This window comes from Panthera pardus, unplaced genomic scaffold (assembly GCF_024362965.1).
Source record: "Panthera pardus isolate Hobbes unplaced genomic scaffold, ASM2436296v1 HiC_scaffold_17, whole genome shotgun sequence".
Lineage (NCBI taxonomy): Eukaryota > Metazoa > Chordata > Mammalia > Carnivora > Felidae > Panthera > Panthera pardus.
Genome location: NW_026526732.1, coordinates 117,966,089 through 117,980,223, shown reverse-complemented (window position 1 = coordinate 117,980,223; position 14,135 = coordinate 117,966,089). Strand labels below are relative to the sequence as shown.

General features: G+C 44.0%; 1 protein-coding gene across 3 annotated transcripts in view; it reads left to right on the top strand.

Annotated features, from left to right (window-relative positions):
• Window positions 1–14,135, top strand: part of LOC109249594 (cyclase associated actin cytoskeleton regulatory protein 2) — a 238,220-nt gene that overhangs the window by 69,752 nt on the left and 154,333 nt on the right. Inside the window, exon 1 of one of the 3 annotated variants that reach the window (XM_019420049.2) lies at window positions 9,942–10,321. The exons of the other annotated variants lie outside the window; for them this stretch is intronic. The gene's annotated coding sequence lies outside the window, so the exon portion shown is untranslated. Of the gene's footprint in view, window positions 1–9,941; window positions 10,322–14,135 lie in introns of those variants that run through there. 3 annotated transcript variants of the gene reach the window in all.

Genomic DNA, 14,135 nt, shown 5'->3' with positions numbered 1-14,135 from the left:
GCTTTGGAGAATCCTGGAAAATGCAAATCTATGTCAGTGTTTGCTCCAATTTGCAACCAGTTCTCTGTCTTTGGGTAGGTGGGAGGGCAAAAATCTCTCAATGGATATTTGGAATCCAATCAAAATAAACGAAAGGCCCGTGGTGCTGCCCTCCTTAGGAAGTTTTATTCAGGTTCTTGTTAGATGTGATCCAGAAGACGATAACTAGACATTCCAGTAAACAGCGACTTCCTGACATCAATTGTTTTTAAGACTGTGAGAGGGTTATAATTAGAGTTACTTTTCATTACAATCCTTATTAATGACCACGTCAGACTTCATGTAGAATTTCTGAATACAGGAAAAATCAGACACTAGAATGTCTTCTAAGCTATAGAAGTTAGAATAAAGAAAAATACAGTTATCAGGTTTTAAAATATGGGTTTTCATGCCTCCAAAAGAGCTTCATTCTGTAGTTGAATTGTCCGCAGAAATGTACATAATCCAAACAAAAAAATTTCAAGTATATAATTATAATTTCAGAAGGCTTATCAACCATCAAATACCTTTGGATGGCACCGCACAGTTATTCAGACTTTTCTGTAGTTGCTTTTCTAAAAATGTGGGCAACCTGGTCTTATTTTACAGATCTTTTTGACACTTTTTATGAGGTTATAGTAAATCATTCAAGACTTGCCTGAAGATCAAGTTTTGTTGAATGAAGGATGAATTTTCGTTGCTACATCTGTGAGAAGTAAAGATATTAATCACTTTTTTTTGTCAGAGTCAACATAGATTTAAGCCCCCAGTGTTCTTCTTCTTCATCATGTCAAAAACTTGAAATAAAAACTTTGCCCCATTCTGTGCTGTAGAATTCTCCCCCTTCCCATTTATGGCATTTTCAAAGGTTACATTGATTTTATTTCATCCAGTATTATTTCATCACTACTAGAAGAAATCCACAAAATTATAGTGAGATACTTTTATTTATTTATTTATTTTATTTTAGACAGAGAGAAAGAGAGGGAGAGTAAAGGAGAGGGGCAGAGGGAGAGAGAGAATCTCAAGCTCAGGGCAGAGTCTGATGTGGGGCTCAAACCCACAACCCTGGGATCATGACCTGAGCTGAAATCAAGAGTTGGACAATCGACTGAGCCACTCAGGTGCCTCTAGCGAGATACTCATTAAAGCTCCAAAATGCAGAATTTCACCCATTAGTGCTTTTATGATTCTTTCTTTTAATGTTTATTTATTTTGAGAGAGAGAGAAAGAGAGCATGAGTGGGGGAAGGGCAGAGAGAGGGAGAGGAAGAGAATGCCAAGCAGGCTCCTCACTGTCAGCGCAGAGCCTGATTCGGGGTTCCATCCCATGAACCAACCGTGAGATCATGACCTGAGCCGAAATCAAGTGGTGGCTTAACCGACTGAGCCACCCGGGGAACCCCTGCTTTTATTACTCTTAAAACAGGAAACCTGGAGCACAGCCTCTCCGTGCTCCTTCTGTTTAGATTCCGGACTACTTCCAGCGACACCTGCCAGGTGATCATGGATGGACTAGAAAGTTTTTGTTCCAGCCAGGTCTTGGTTCCACCCCCCTCCCCAGGAGGGGGTGGGCATCTGCAGCCATTTTCCCCACCAACGCTGGCAGCGTGGGCTGGCCCCGGCTCCGACTCTGTCTGTCCTGTCTGCCCTGCATAGCATCCCACACCTGTCCCACTGTCTCCTCCAGGGCGTCCCTCTCTGCATGCACGGCCAGATGGATCCATGGGTATCCTGGCCTCCCTCTCTCATTCCCTCTCATTCGCCGCACGTCTCGTGCCTCCAGCCTCCAGCCCTACCGATCCTTCACAAGCAGAAGCTGGGGAAAGAGCCAAGGCTAAACAAGGTCCCACTCCTCAGTTAGAGCTGCCCCCTTCCTCCTACCACCATTCCACTAATTATTAACAGATTTGCCAGGACCCAGAAAGTTTCTGAGATGACATAAAATGAACAAGGTATGGTCTATAGCCTAGGAAACCCGGACAGATGCTAATGGTCGAGTCCCACAGGAGATGACGTTCAAAAGAACAACCTAAAAAAACCCAGCCGTTACTGAAGGTTCAGACACCCTTCCAGGAGCACTGGTGGGTGCAGGCAGAGATACACCCCCTTCCCCCGCCACTACCACCAGAAACCCAGATGGGGTGACCCAGAGTGTGCCTGGTGACTCTGTTTCCTTAATTCAGGAATTTCCCTCTGTATGATCAGGTTCTTGTGTTGGCAGCTGAGAAAGCCGCTGACAGCTGGGGAGTTATTTTCTCCTTCAGTCACAGGATGATGGAGATAATCTAGGATGGGAAGTGTGGGGGAGAAAAGGAGGAGACAAATGCTTGCTGCTCTGAGCAGAATTGGGCAACATGGCTCATAGATCTTCCTTTCCTGTAGATCAGACACCTAAATAGCTCACGACTCTATCCCTTACATCTGATGGGAAAAAGTGGATCATATTTTTGTTGATGTCAGACACTTTGAGGTGTCAGAAAGAACGATCAAGTTCCTTTTTTTAATGTTTATTTTTGACAGAGAGAGAGAGAGAGAGAGAGAGAATATGTGGGGGAGGGGCAGAGAGAAAGGGAGACACAGAATCCAAAGCAGGCTCCAGGCTCTGAGCTGTCAGCACAGGCATGGGGCTCGAACTCACAGACTGGGAGATCATGACCTGAACTGAAGTCAGACGCTCAACTGGCTGAATCACCCAGGCGCCCCTAGAAGGATCAAGTTTTTAAATCGGCCTTATTACTTTTCTCAGGATCATTATAAAATACTTGATTCAGGTTGCATTGTTTCAAAAAAAAAAAAAAAACCTGAAGAATGCATGAAAATCAGGAGAACACAATTTTCCAAGTAGGACATCTGGCTAAGAAAAGTGTTTGAAGTTAATCTTTCCTGTTCTGTTGAGGGGGCTTCAGGCAGAAACTTGGACATCTAGAGTTGTTCGTTGTAAAAACTTGTCAGGTGCCCTGACTAGGAATATACCTCCTTGGTAGGCAGGTTATTGTTTTGGAATTTTCCTCTTGCTACCTTAAAGATTCCATGAAATTGTGGGTCAATCCACTATTTCATAGGTATTAAACATACTCTATTTAATACACTCTAAGTATATGATATGTATATATCACATTAACTTAATAATAGACCAATGATTATTTTCTTATTTAAAATTATTTTGAACAAGTATAGTTCCTTCTAGACAAACATATTTCCAGATTCTTCCTTTAGTGTTGGGTGTCACAATGTGCAGTCCAACCCAATATCTATTGAGAGCCTTCTATGTGCCAGGTAGATGGATATTTTAGCATTTCTTTCACCTAAAAGGGGGTTGTTAATTTTGGCTAAGTTCTAGGTAGACTTCTCCATACCCCTCAGTTTTTCTTTCTTTGCCATCATTAGTGGCCCCATCTTGTAGCAATAGTATAAGTATAGTATACTATAAGTGTATAAGTATATACTCTGAGCATAAAAGTATATACTTATATGCAAGTAATAATGTAAGTATTTATAGTATAAGTATTTACTCCTGCCATGATTAAATGAGAGATCCAGGAGTATTCCACTTAATAAACATAATCTTATTTTAAAAACTGAAATCTAGGGGTGCCTGGGTGACTCAGTCAGTTAAGCATCTGACTTGACTTCGTCTCAGGTCATGATCTCATATTTTGTGGGCTGGAGCCCTGCATCAGGCTCTGCGCTGACAGTGTGGAGCCTGCTCAGGATTCTCTCTCTCTCTCTCTCTCTCTCTGCCTCTCCCTCATTCATGCTCTCTCTCTCTCTCAAAATAAATAACTAAACTTTCATTTTAAAAACCCGAAACCAAATTCTTGATTTTAGCTATAACATTATGGCTTCACTTTTAACTTACAACTGCAAAATATATCACATAGGAGATATGAACAGAAATGAAAAAAAATACAAAAATACTTGCCTATTGTGTCGGATGGCGGGATTATTTTTGTCTGTTCTATATTTCCATTATTTTAAGATACTACCTCAAAATGAAAGATAAATAAGCTTGCCTTCTTACGAACAAACCCTTGTCTAACCATTGGCCTCTGGCAATTCCACCTTCTCAAGCCTTCTTTACACTCAGAGTCCAAGAGTTAAATACCATAGTGCACTTTTTTCTACTCACTCGGAGTTCAAATTGGCCTCTGGACCCCTTAAATTCTCTTGGATAATCTCTCTCCCTTAGGCTGTCTCTAAACGTTTGAATCTGGTTTTTCCCTTATTAGTTCTGTTTTCAAAGCCGTGATCTTATTTCTTCCCAATATTGGAATTAAAAAAAAATACATTAAACACTTTTTTGCAATAGTCTTTTTTTCTTTTCTGCCCTATTTTGGACAAATGTGTCTATTTCTCTGAGCTCTGACTGTAGGTCTGGATTTGATTCAGTGAAGTAAATCGACAAAATTGTGTATTGACCACTGAGGGCATGCCATTCACGGTCCTTGCTTAGGACTGCTGTGTACAGCCTGGCCGATGTGCCAGGCACAAGGGTCCCTGGCTCACAGGTGAATAGAGGCTATTTGTTCACGTGTGCCGAGAGGGAGAGACAATGGGTAACCTTTCCCTTAGCATTACCTAATGATATATATGAAATGAATTTGAGATATGTGAGGTTCCGCTTTGGGGCACTTAAACACGGACAGAGAAGACTTGGGAAGTAGAGAACGGAAAAATATTAAGAGTAATTGCTTTCTAATTTAACGAATAAACTATAAATTTCAAAGGTATTCAATGATGAGATTAAGGGCGACTAGAGTATCTAGGTATAGCTCCAACGAGTCAGTGGGATATAAAAGGAATCCTTACGTGTAAGACCAGTGGTCTTTTCTATTTCTAGTGACATAAAATGTTCACGCAGGGACATCTCATCCACAAAGTGGGATGTTAGAGGCGTGCCCTGCTGTTTGAGTGCTGCCCACCAGCCCTTTCATCTTCTTAAATGCTACTGAATCTCACCCCACACCCACCTCCTTGCCCGGGATTAGTAAATTATCCTTTTGCGTTAAGGCATGACCATCACAAGATGCTCTTAAAAAAAAAAAGAAGTTGTTCCCAAAAGGTTAAACCTACCAAACACGATCTGCCTGGATGATTCTGCTGAACAAACCTGTTTATGCCCGGGCACGGGAGAACCACAGCCTGTGTTCGCCTGAGGTTGCGATGTTGGCTTTGCTGTGGGACGCAGAAAGAAAAGACAGTTGTCTCTGTTTTACACTTCTGTAAATCATTGACATCTTGATCAATGTTTAGACATTGACTCGGATTTTTTTTCGGAGCCAACACCGAAAAAATATGATAAAAGCTATGGATCATCTTCTCAGACAAATGCACAAAACTGAAACGTTACATATAGTTCGGGGGGCTCACAGAGTCCTGAAGCTTGATCGCAGGTGAAAAATCTCTGTTCACTGAACACAAAACAAGTGTCATTTCTGGTGTCTCTGTGGTGCTGGAGAATCTGATACTGTTCACCTTCACTTTCTTCTATTTATAGTTCAACGCTCAACTTCTGAGCGCACCCTTTCCCCGCCCCACCCCCATTTGTGGGTGGACAGACCATCAAAATAATGACCAAGAATCCTGACACTGGAAAAAGATGGCTGTGTGCCGATGCCTCTGGTTTGCTTCCATGTGCTGGTGTGTGACCAAGAGCAAGGTGTAACCAAAGGAAGCCAGGGCTGTGTGTGGTTGGTGGTGGGTGGACGGGGGGAAGGTGGCGATGGAGGTGGTATCACAGAGGCCCTGTGATGTGGCCAATTCTGCCATACTTTGTAGCCGCTCGGTCAAAGGCAAGCTCGGTATAACTCCTTCGTATTGGAGCAATTCAAGCCATGAGCATAGCCATCAAAGAGTTCTCTCCCTTTCACTGATGCCGGGCCAGGACATATGGAGGTAGATAAGGTAGAAATCTGTACCAAGGATCTTCATGTGGCAAAAGATTGGAATATTTAAAATTTGTTTCCGGGGCCTTTTACTTCTCTGGCACAAGCTTCCAAAGCTACAACAGAAAGAAGGAAGGTCAGGGTGACGGGGCTGAGCTACTCTGGTTCCTTCTTTGAGAAGAAAGAATAAAGCATTCGTTTACTCAAAGCAGTAGGTTACTCACTGTTACCTCTGCCAAGGGAGTTTGTATCACAGAAATGGGGTGACATTTAGCTTCTATAATTGATCTCTGTTTATGTTTCGTGAACTCAAGGGAGTATTACTCACCTGCCCCTTTCTCTGTCATACTATAAAGCTCCATCATTTCTGTAGCTGGGTTTATACATTCCTGGTATGTCAGCTCAGTGGGAGCAGACTATGTTTTATTCCTCGATATTCTTGATGATGCATAGATATCAATTCCTATCACAGCTGTTCAGATACCTAGTCTTGTAGTAAGTATTTGTGCTATTATCCACTGGTAGTTTTCTTCTTCTTTTTTTTAAGTTTATTTATTTTTTTATTGTAATTTCTAGAGCCAACGTGGGACTCAGACTCACAACTTTGAGATCAAGAGTCACGGGCTCTTCCACCTGAGCCAGCTCAGCCCCCTCAATGGTCATTTTCCATTCATTCTTATTTCGTTCCTAGTGCTTCGTGGAAAGTGTAGTGGTTAAGAGCACGGAGTCAGGCCGGACTGATGGATCCAAAATCCCACTACCAATGTTGCTTTGTGATCTTGAGCAAATGGCTAAAGCTCTCCGTGCTTGGTTTTTCATTTAGGAAGTGTAGATAAGAACAGTACCTATTTCACAAGGCTGGGGAGTTAATCCACATAAGATACTTAGAACAGAGAGCTTGGCCCACGGTAAGTGCTCAGAGTTAGTTATTATTCTCTGTTTGCATAGAGTGCTGTATTCTTAGCACCCAAAATGCGTGAATCAATCCCTGGTAAAATTGCCATTGATAACTTTCCACTTGGGAGTTATTAACATGTAAACTCTCGGGGTGCACTGGTAATGGGTTCTTCAGAACTTCTGTCTCCTGAGAAGGCACATTTGTGGGGGCGCACTGCCATCATCCTTTCCTCCCCAAGGACTAGGAAAAGCTCCCAAAAAACATTGTGTTCACTGGGTGTTTTCCATTTGCCTGTCAGGTAAAGGAGATTCGGCACGATAGCACGGGGGCAGTGGCCTCGGTGGTCTCAGCAACCATGTGTGTGGAGTGGGCCCCACAGAGACCTGGGGTCCTAGCATAACTTCACATAGGGTGCTACCTGGAATCCAGGGACCTATTCTCTTTCTGTGCTCCGGCATGGACCCCGTTTAAGAAAGAGGGTCTATTCAGGTTCATTTGTTTCCAGCCACTACACCACTTTCGGGGAGACTTTTCACCAAGTCAACTCACAGACGGTTAGCCTCCAGGATGTCTGACACACAGGAGTCAGGACCTCGGGAGTAGATTCTGGGAGAGGAACGTGAAAGCCTAGATTCCACCTGCCGTTTGTCTGAGCTTTATGGACTATGGATTTTAAGGTCCTGCGTCACCTGCTGACCATCAAGATTCTAGCAAACCCCTTCACATAACACGGTTAATTTAAAAGTTTTACACTATATACAGAAAGGCGGAAAAACAGTAGAATCAGTCCAGCAATGGGCCCTTCCTCTTCCCCATGATGTTATCAGCTCTCAGATACAGACGTGGCTGGTAGCAACAGAAGCGTTGTCCAAGGGGACAAAACCAACGCAGAGGAAGAGGCTTGGATGCAAGAGTATGAGCCCAAGGTGGAAGAAGACAAGAATATTATTAGCTTTGGCAAGGAAGGCGACATTAATTCGAATGAGATATAAAGAGCAGAGGAGAGGAGAGGAAAAATTGGGGGGCAGAAGGGAGAAGAGTGGAAGGCACAGAAGCTAACAGGGCATCAGCCTCTTAGTGCAGCAGGTCATGAGATGATTGGCTAAGGAAAATGGCAGCTTTGGGTTGGAATCTCAAGGAAGACGGAAAAGATTTAGAAGAACCCGGCTGCTGTCCTCTTCTTTCCAACTCCACCACCTTCGGAACGAATCCTGTAAAAGAAAAACGTTATCAGCAAATATGTACCCAATGACCTTTCTGTGTCAGCCTCGGGGACATAGCCTTGAGCCTTTGAACAGACATGATCCGTGCTTTCTTGGAACTTTCGGGTCTAGTTGGAAACCATGGACAGTAAATGTTAGAGCGTCGTGAGGAAGAAGAGCTCACGGGGGTTAGCCCCATCGGGGCATATGTCAGCAGACAGATGCTGTGCTAGGTGGAAATAGTTATAGAAAGAATTCAGACACCCAGTTAAGGCTCATTACTTTTCCCTCTAAACTAGTGAGTCTTTTCTCAGAGGATTTCTCTGCCTCTTCTCTCTTTCCAATCCCAGATAACCATTGTTATCATTGCTCTGCCCCAAATCTGTGCATAGTCCCCTGATGCCTGCCCCTTAGGGGTCAACCATTTTAAGGTTGGAGGCCTCCACCAGCTAGAATCCTTCCTGTATCTGACTCCTCCAGCTCTCCATTCCAGCTAAGGTCGCTGACTGTCCTTCCTACATGTCCCATCCTTTACCACTTCTCCACTTCTGTCCTTGCTGCTCTTTTCACTGAGTGTCCTCCCCAGACCCTCCACTCCTCTTGTTTTATTTCTACTCCCGTGTTCAACTCTCACTTCCAACCAGGATGTATTCTCTGACCCCGGTACTAGAAGCAACCTCCCTCTCTTCTGCATGTCCACAGACCTTCCATCATCTTTCTTTTAGGATATTTTTTGCAGTCTTTATACTGTGGTCACCTTATACTCCTGTCTTCTTCCTATTATATTGTAAACCTAAGGGCAGGATTTGGCCTTTTCACCTGTACAGTACTGTATACTCCAATGCAAAATATACTCAGCTAAAAGAAATGCTCTATTAATATCTGTTGAGGTTAATTCTAGGAGAAAAAAAGGTCCTATTAGACTGGATGCATGAATGTTTCTTGTAAACCTCAACAAGCTGGTTTTTATGGATATGTTACTTTTTGCATTCCTGGAACATAAATGCTGTAATATTTACATATATATATTTCACATACATATATATATTTCATCCATCTATTAATTCATTTATTCATTATTTAGTAGAAATGTATTAGATACCTACCAAATGCAAGGCATGTGCATGATAGGGACGGTGCTGGCTCCTGGATATATGCAGTGTATTCATCCATTTATCAATGTTTATGCCATTTTGTTTCTCTCCTTTCCAGACAAAGGGGACCAAAGAGGCACTCCCCACCACCACTGTTGGCTAAAAGCGATGTGTAATAGCAATGACCTTCATTTAAGTTGTGACTATGGGGTCAGAATAAGCCTTGCAAGGCACAGAACCAAATTAGATGCAATTTTAACACTGACAGTGAATATTCATCCTCTTGTTTGGAAATTTTGCTTTAAGAAGTATGAATTGCACACACACTGCCCCCCTTCTCTCCTCTATTTAATTTTCCTGGCATTCCTTCAATGAAGAGTTTCAAACCCACGTTTTTCAGATTGAAATAAATGATGAAAATTGAAAACCAATGTTTTCCTTCTACTAATGTTAACAAAAAGGTAAAATGCCTCCAGTTTTATAATTATAATCAATTGATAAAAGGGAAATGGCCACAAACAGACACAAAAGTAGACTGGTTTGGGATATGCTTGTTTTTAAATAATTGGGTTTTTATTTTCTTTTAAAGATGCTGTGTGCAAGATACATCTTAAAAATACATTAGAAAATGTTTTTACAAGATCTGAATGCACCTGAACTTGATGCCCAGCTAATGCGTTAGATGTCCCTCTCCTACCAGGACGCTTATTCATATATTGGGGTCGGGGGACAGGCAGGCCTGTCTCTTGCCTCCCAAGGCCCCGTCATTTCTCCGCAAAGTCTTTGAAGAGCAAACCTATCCGTGGCTCTTTGGGCCAGGAGTCTCCCGGATCTTTCCAGACTTCTTTGCACGGCTGCCTGACGCGGTGAATTCATTGCTTTCAAAGCCGGGCGCTTGGCAGGCTCTCTCTCCCTTCCCCTGCCCTCCCCACGTCCCTCTCCCGTCTCCCACGGCCCATCTGCCCCTCCCTTCCTCCAGCCCCCTCTCCGCTCTGCTCCCCTTTATTTCCACTCCCCACCCGCGGGGCTCTGCCCTCCCTCCCTCTCTCTCCCCCTCGGCTCGGCTGTATTTGGAGCTCCCGGAAGCCGCCGGCGACTCTCCCCGGGAGCAGCGTGACTGACACCGGCTCCGCTTCGGGGGGGAGGAGGGCGCGGGAGGAGGGTGCGAGCGGCCGGACTCGGATTTGCGCCGCCGGGGACCCGACCTCGGGGCTCCCAGCAGGTAAGCGGGAGCGGCGGGCGGGGAGGGGCCGGGGCAGGTGCGGGGGGCGCCCCCGCGGAAGTTGCGCGCCGAGCGGGTGGGGTGGGGCGGGGAGGGTGCCGGGACGCGGCGGCGGCGGCGGCGGCGGCGGCGCGCGACTGAGAAAGGCGGCGCGGGCGCCTGCGGGGCCGGGGGGCCGGGGCCCGGGGCGGGGACGCGGGCGGGGCGGGGGCAGGGCGCCCCATCTGGGGCCGAGCCGCGGCGCCCTGCCCCCATCCCGTCCGCGCCGCGGGCGCCCCGGGCGGACGCGGGAGGGCGGGGTGCGCGCGGGAGCCGGCCGGGGCCTAGCCTTCCTGCGCTGCCGCCCCGGGCCCGTCTTAACTTCGGGGGGTTCTGGCCCGCTAGGCTGCGGGCCCCTCGGCGGTGCGTGCGGAGACGGGGGGCGGGAGGGGGCTGTGATTGGGCTGGATCTGACCGCGGCACCTCCATTGGAAAGTGCTGGAAAGAAACAGACCTGGCTTCCCCGCAGAACCTGACTTGAGGCAATGAGTCACTTTTAAAAAATGCAGAGGCAACTGAGGCATTGAGGGAGAGCTCTGTGGAACAGGGCATCTCACACAGCTGCGTCCCCGACTGCTTTTGGGTAGAGGACTAGTCGGTGCGAGTAGCTGCGTTAGCATCACTTTTCGGGCTGCTAATAATTGCGTCTGCAGATGGCCTTTCCTTTATTCTCATGAGAGTGGTGTCGGGCATCACAATAGGCTGCAAGTTTCAGCAGCATTTGAATTGAGGCATTCTTTAAAATGAGGAAATAGGGGTGACTGCATTTGGGATGTGGAACTAGAATTGGGTCCAAAGGGCCAAAGCGGGAGATTGAACATTTAGCAAAAAAAAAAAAAAAAAAAAAGAACCTTTGGTTCTATACTTTTGGGAGTGCAGAAGTCTATGGGCCTCGGGCACTATAGTTTACCAGAATTGTTTGCAGGTACTATTTCCTTACTGCTTATATAGATTTCTTTTAATTTCGGGAGCATGCCTTAGAATTCTTGGTAAAATAATCTAAGCTCACTTAATGTAAGATTACAAGAGTGGAGTGATCTTTGGGGAAATTGTTGTGGTAGTTACTAGAGTCTAATTAGACTGTAAGCCTCTTGAGGGCAAGGGTGGGAGTTTTGATAGTTCTTTCAGCCCCAAAACTGTATTTCACTTACAGCATATATAATGAGCAAGCAATAAAAGTTTGTTAAAGTAATTAATAGCTTGAGTGGCTGGATCATGATTTCTTGAAGAAAGCGCGTATTTTGCAAGGAAAGACTGTTCCATGCATTCCCATATCTAAAAGTCCTTAATAAAATTAGAATCAAGGTGTCATATTTATTAAAGAGAGAAAGAAATGGAGAAATCGGGAAGGTGACTATTGACGTGGCCACAGCTGGTAGGAAGTAGGGTATTGGTGCTCCTTGTGTCCATTGAGAAGTGACTTAATTTGTTGATCTGGTGTAAGGTTTGGCAAAATGTTTGAACCAAGGGCTAGATAGTAAATATGTAGTTTTGCTGGCCATGTGGTCTCTTTAGCAGCTACTCAACTCTGCTGTTGCAGCTTAAAAGCAACTATAGACAATACATAAAGGGATGGTGAGGCTGTGTTTCACTTTATTTATGGATACCGAAATCTGAAGTTCATAATTTTCACCAGTCACGAAATAGTCTTGTTTTTTTCAGGTATCTAAAAATGTAAAAATAATTCTTAGCTTGGAAGAGGAGGGGGAGACACAGAATCAGGAGGGGGGTAGGGCAGGCTTGTCCTGTTGGCAGGAATTTGCTACATCCACCTGCCATGTGATAGTTTGGAGAAGAGCCTTTGCAAGGATTAGTGAGCCAGATTGTCCGAGTGCCTAAGTCATGCCCACGAGTTGTTAAATACCTTCAAGAATAGCATTAACTTATTTGGGCATTATAGTGTTTTGTTTTGCCTTGAATATTTCCTAACAGACATCTTTATACATGAAGTGCTGTTTTTAATTTGTTAATTATGTAATATTTTACACATAAAAATAATATGCTAAGTATGTGTAAACTATAGCCATTATGTTCAAATGGCCACCTGTGACCCCATCACAGCACTAAAAACTACGGCTTAAGAACCAGATAATTGTAAAAAGATAACCTACAAAGTGGGAGAAGATGTCTTAAAATTATGTATCTGATAAGGGACTCGTGTCCAAAATATATAAAGAGCTCTCCCAACTCAATAATAAAAAAGATAAATAACTCAATATAAAAATTGTCAAAGGGTCTGAATAGACATTTCTCCAAAGAAGATGTGTAGATGGCCAATAAGTAATGGAAAGATACTCAACATCATTATTCATCAGAGAAGTGCAAATCAAAATCACACTGACATACCATTTCATATCCACTAGGACGGCTAGAATAAAAAGATCAGATGATTAAGTGTTGATAAGGATGTGGAGGAACTGAAACTCTTACTCGTTGGTGATGGAGTATCATGGAAATAACCTAAATGTCCATCGACTGATGAATGGATAAATAAAATGTGGCATATCCACATAATGGGGTAGTATTTGGCCATAAAAAGAAATGAGGTACTGATCCATGCTAAAACATGTAGAAGCCTTGAAAACATTATTCTGAGCTAAAGAAGCAAGTCACAAAAGACCACATATTGTTTGACTCTGGTCCTATGAAAATGTCCAGAATAGGGGAATCTATAGAGACAGGAAATAGATTAGAGCTGGGGAAGGAGGGTAAGGAGGTGATTGTTAAAGGCTGTAGGGTTTTTCTTTGAGCCGATGAAAATGTTCTAAAATTGACTGTGTTGATGATTGCACATATCATTGAATCATACACTTCCATTGGGTGAATTGTCTCATATGTGTTAGACCTCAGTAAAGCCATTAAAGAGAATAAACAGAAACTAGAAAAAAAAAAAACCACTATGTTGTTACCTGTACTGTTGCATCTTTGTGCTCTTGTGTGCCATTCCGTGTCCCTCCAGACCCTGAATTTTATCTTAATTCCTGGTTTTATTGTAAAACTGTTATGACATAGGTATGTAGTCCTAAACCGTGTGTTATTTAGGTTTGCTTGTTTTTTGATCTATAAAAAGGGTGCAGGGGCACCTGGGTAGCTCAGTCGGTTAAGCATCTGACTCTCAGGTCATGAGCTCACGGTTGGTGGGATCGAGCCCCACGTGGGGCTGCTTGGGATTCTCTCTTTCTTTCTCTCTGTCTCTCTCTGTCTCTCTCTCTCTGTCTCTCCCTAGCTCTCTGCCCCTCCCCTGCTCATGCACGTGTCGTGCATGCTCTCTTCCAAAAATAAACTTTAAAAAAAATTTGGGACTCTTTTGAAATGTGTATATAACCTTCTCACTTAAAAAAAAACCCTCAACATTAAATTTTTAAGAATTATCTCTATTGTTGCAGCAGCTGCATAGTACTTCTTAGCAAACAAGCCACAGTGTGGTCATCCATTTTCTTACTGGCGGGCATTTGGGTTGGCCCCCACGTTTTGCTGTTATGAAGTGTGCTCCTTTGAAGACTTTCTTGCGAGTGTCTTGGCACACGTATGCCAGAGTTCTCTTCCTCTGTGGTGTGACTGTATCATATATTTTAATGACAAGAAGATAAAAGAAAAAGTTGGCTCTTCTGACTTGTGCATCCCTAGCTTCTTCATTGCCTCCAACCAAGTGAATAGAACTGAGGTCCTGTCTTCTCATTCCATTTAGATTCTGATGGCAATATCTGTTACCTCTTGTCCCAAGAAGTGTGCAAAAGCACGAACTAAAACTGGACAGCTGAATTTCCCCACCACT